This window comes from Bubalus kerabau, chromosome X (genome assembly GCF_029407905.1).
Source record: "Bubalus kerabau isolate K-KA32 ecotype Philippines breed swamp buffalo chromosome X, PCC_UOA_SB_1v2, whole genome shotgun sequence".
Taxonomy (NCBI): domain Eukaryota; kingdom Metazoa; phylum Chordata; class Mammalia; order Artiodactyla; family Bovidae; genus Bubalus; species Bubalus kerabau.
Genome location: NC_073647.1, coordinates 164,463,303 through 164,468,530, shown reverse-complemented (window position 1 = coordinate 164,468,530; position 5,228 = coordinate 164,463,303).

Here is a 5,228-nt window from a genome sequence, read left to right as displayed (position 1 = left end):
AACTACTGTACTTTTCGCCACTGCTACACCTAAAGCTGCAACAATTAGCACGGCTCCAACTGTTACTATGCCCACTTGCATTACAACCACAGCTGCATCAATCGCTACTGCTGCAGAAGCCACTATGCCAACCACGACCACAATTGCGTTTACTCCTACACTTGTAACCATTACGATAACTAACGTGCGTATAAAAGCTACTAAAAATATTCCTCGTGCTGCAACGGTGCCAGCGTTGATTGTTGTGAAGCGGCTCAGTCGTGTCCGCCTCTTTGCAACCCCGTGGACTGTAGCCCACCAGGCTCCTCCGTCCATGGGATTTCCCAGGCAAGAGTACAGGACTTGGTGGCCACTTCCTTCTCCAGAGCATCTTCCCGACCCAGGGATGGAACCTGGGTCTCGTGCTTTGTAGGCAGACGCTTTCACCGTGTGAGCCACCAGGGAAGCGACACCTTTAGCACTAACACAATGACTACTACAGGCATTAGGCTTTCCACTACAATTGTAACGTCTACCACTAGGACCGCTACTGACAACATTATTGCTGCTACGATTGTGAGCACTGCTACAACGCTTCCCACAAAGCAGTTCATGGAATGCACACAAATGTTTAGTCACACGGACAAGCACACTCACCAGGAACTGACTCACCGATTCTAGACATGGCGTGTGAATTTAGTCTCTTGCCAATTTGGATCACACCACTTCCATTTTCGGTGTATCCACAAGGGCCGTCCATAAAGTCAAGGGACTCTCCCGAGTTTCTGAAATTATGAAAAGGATAAAAACATTTCAGTACAGGCATGGATGGTTGGAACGCTTTCCCAAACAGCTGTAATTTTTTTTTATTTTTGTAGCACATGCCAGTGAAGGGGATTTTAGTAAATACGGTAATGCTTATTATTTTTTTTAACTTATTTATTTGGTTGTGCTATGTCTTACTTGCAGCATGTGGAATCTAATCCCCTGACCGGGGATAAAACCTGGGCTCCCTGTATTGGGAGTGTGGAGCTTTACCCACTGGACCACCAAGCAAGTCTCCGAATACTTTCATTCTTAAAATGGATTTCAATTCCAAATTTTCATGTGAGAAGACCTGCCCCCTTTCTGTTGTTTTTACTGATCAAGTTGTGCCCAAGTCTTTGCAATCCCATGGACTACAGCCCGCCAGGCTCTTCTATCCACGGGATTCTCCAGGCAACAATACTGGACTGGGTTGCCATTTCTTTCTCCTGGGGGTCTTCCTGACCCAGGAACAGAACCCCCATCTCCTGCTTAGCAGGTAGACGCTTTACCACTGAGCCACCTGGGAAGTTCCATCCCACTTTTAAAGGCCACTAATTTACAGAGGAAAGTATCAAACACATAACGATCAACTTTTTTTGATTTTGTCCCTCAGAGAAGAATATGCAAACTATTTTCTCATCATTAGAAAATCCTATTAAAGATATTTTATCCCCGTTCTAGGGCTCGAAGGATCTGAAGGCAAGGATGACTTGGCTGTGACCTGATTATTGCAAAAATTTAGTAAATCATAATCTGTTTCGCTTACTGTTTTTTTGATATTTTTTGAAGTGTGGATTAAGAACCAAACCCTCTTTACTCTTTCTAACTGCTCTGTAGGCAAAAAATTTGCATAATGCAAAGAACGTTTGATTTAGGGCATAAATCTATCTGGCAGGATATTCATTTGTTTACTTGGAAGCTGGTTGCCTCTCCACACCCCAAGTCTGCAGCACTGGATGGTTGCTGACTGCAATACACTGCTGTTCACTCACTAAGTTATATCTGTGTCATTGTGACCCCGTGGCCTGCAGCACACCAGGCCTCCCTGTCCATCACCAACTCCCAGAGTTTACTCAAACTCATGTCCTTCGAGTCGGTGATGCCATCCACCCATCTCATCCTCTGTCGTCCCCTTCTCCTCTCGCCTTCAATCTCTCCCAGCATCAGGGTCTTTTTCCAAAGAGTTGGCTCTTCGCCTCAGGTGGCCAAAGGATTGGAGCTTCAGCTTCAACATCAGTCATCCCAATGAACACCCAGGACTGATTTCCTTTAGGATGGACTGCTTGGATCTCCTTGCAGTCCAAGGGACTCTCAAGAGTCTTCTCCAGCACCACAGTTCAAAAGCATCAATTCTTTGGCACTCAGTCTTCCTTATGGTCCAACTCTCACATTCATACATGACTACTGGGAAAACCACAGCTTTGATTATACGGACCTTTGTCAGCAAAGTGAGGTCTCTGCTTTTTAACACGCTGTCTCGGTTTGTCTTAGCTTTCCTTCCAAGGAGCAAGCGTCTTAATTTCATGGCTGCAGTCACCGTCCACAGTGATATTGGGTACAATATTGTGAATTGTATTAACTGTACTGAAAATTATTTGAACACTACTTTGGGGGTAAAAGATAATTCTACAGTACCTTCACTGTGGGCTTTTTAATAATGATTTTTTTTTTCCCCTCATCAATGCTTGGCAGTCCAATATCATTGTGTCATTGCTTGCAGCTGAGATGAAATGAAGCCAAACCAATATTGGTTCTTCTGCTACTCTTATCTTTCCATGAGCACTTGTAGAGTTTTTTTTTTTTTTAATCTTCTGGACAATGCTACCAGAACACATGTAGAATTGGTTTTCTTTCAAATTTTCACTGAGAGCTCAGCATGTAGTCATTTTTCTATTTCTTGGCTTGCAACACTCATCTTTCATCATTTCTACAGTTAGTGCTTCTGGTCGATATAGCCCAGATTCCTTTGTAGGAAATCCTGTTTCCAGTTTGGCTTTGGTGAGTGGTCTCAGTGTCTCTAAGTTGATGTTTTATCCCCCTAAGCATTTTGAACTCTCCTCTGCATGCTGGAAACATTTTTTTCCGCCTCAGTTTTCTATTTCACCAAAAATTGATTTCTCACCGTACAAAGTGCCTGCATTCACACTTTAAACTCTGAGGTTATGTTTCTCTATTTCATGCACACTATTGTATCTCTGCTTATTTCTCGGGATCAAATACCCCCAATTTTCTCTGAATCCCAAAGGTTTTTAAATCATATTTTTTGTTACAAAAACCTTTTCTTCTCATAGTTGTTATATACTCAGCTTACAGTGTTGTGTTGGTTTTGGATTTATAGCAACGTGACTCTGTTACACATATATTTTTCAGATTCTTTTCCCTTATACATTATTACAAGACACTGAATATAATTTCTTGTTCTATATAAAAAGACATTGTGAGTTGGCCAGTAGTGTCCAACCTTTGTGACCCCATGGACAGTAGCCATTCAAGGCTCCTCTGTCCATGGGATTCTCCAGGCAGCAATACTGGAGTGGGTTGCCATTCCCTTCTCCAGGGGATCTTCCCAACCCAGGGACCGAACCTGGGTCTCCTGCATTGCAGGCAGATTTATCATCTGAGCAACCAGGGAAGCCCCTATATTTATCGGTGTGTATTATCTATTTTACATATAGTAGTGTGTATATCGGAGAAGGCAATGGCACCCCACGCCAGTACTCTTGCCTGAGAAACCCCATGCACGGAGGAGCCTGGTAGGCTGCAGTCCATGGGGTCGCTAAGAGTCGGACACAACTGAGCGACTTCACTTTCACTTTTCACTTTCCTGCATTGGAGAAGGAAATGGCAACCCACTCCAGTGTTCTTGCCTGGAGAATCCCAGGGACGGGGACTCTGGTGGGCTGCCATCTATGGGGTCACCCAGAGTCGGACACGACTGAAGTGACTTAGCAGCAGCAGCAGCAGTGTGTATATGTCAATCCCAAACTCCGAATTTACCCCTTCCTCCTTTTTTCCTTCTTTTTCAATTATTCTTGTTTGTATTTTATTTGGTTTTGGGTCAGGAAGATCCCCGGCAGAACAGAATGGCCACCCACTCCAGTATTCCTGCCTGGAGCATCCCATGGACAGAGGAGCCTGGTGGGCTACAGTCCATGGGGTCGCAAGAGTCAGACATGACTGAGCGACTGACACTTCTTTTTGCTTTTCTACTTAGCAGTATGTATAGCAAAATGCCTTCTGTAATTTTGGTATCAGAGTGCCGCCTAGACCATTTATTTAAGGCATGGATGACATTGACTTCTCCCTCTTTGAAACCCTTATTAGAGATTTTAATTGGAGATTGAATGTGAAGGAGGGAGTCGCCGTCTTGATTAAAATGTGCTCTATGAAATCAGCCTTGGGGGATGGACTGTTACTCAGGGAGAGGAGAAGAAGGAAGACATCCTGGTGGGGGTGGGGGAGGGCGAGATTCTGCTTTGTAGAGGCGGGAGGCAGGTGAGACCAGTCACCCCCTCCCCCTCATCTGTCTAACAAACTGCTCATTTGACACGCAGGTCCTGGGAGGTGTAGACAGAGTCCCAGCAGGGACAGTTCCTGCTCCCAGGAAACCTCTATTGCAATAGGAGGAATCAGCAGTGAATAACAATAATAAGGGGCTTCCCTGGCAGCTCAGCAGTGAAGAATTCCCCTGCCAGTGTAAGAGACCTGGGTTTGATCCCTGGGTGGGGAAGATCCCCTGGAGGAGGGCATGGCAACCCGCTCCAGCATCCTTGCCTGGAGAATGCCATGGACAGAGGAGCCTGGTGGGGCTACCGTCCACATGGTCGCAAAGAGTCGGACACAACTCAGCAACTAAACAACAACAAAAAGAAATTAAGGGTAAGGAATGTGATGTGTGTATTAAGGAATTAAAAAGATGGTGAGCAAGGTCCCAGTGAATGGAAAAGTCAGGGGCGACCTAAGGGGGTGATATTCATCTTTAAAAATAATTTTTTTTTTAATTGGAGTATAATTGCTTTACAATGTGTTGGCTTCTGCTGAACAATGAAGTGAACAGCCGTACATGTACAGATACCCCTCCCTCCTAAGCCTCCCCCCGCCCCGTCCACCCCTCTAGGTCATCACAGAGCAGCGAGCTGAGCTCCCTGAGCTACGCAGCAGCTTCCCACTAGCTGTCGATTTTACACACGCTTGTGTATAGATGTGGAAACAAAGGAAACAGTGACAGACTTCATTTTCTTTGGCTCCAAAATCACTGCAGATGCTGACTGCACACATGAAATTAAAAAACACTTACTCTTGGATGAAAAGCTATGACAACCTAGATAGCATTTTAAAAAGCAGAGACATTACTTTGGCAACAAAGCTTCATCTAGTCAGAGCTATGGTTTTTCCAGTGGTCATGTATGGATGTGAGAGTTGGGCCATAAAGAAAGCTGAGC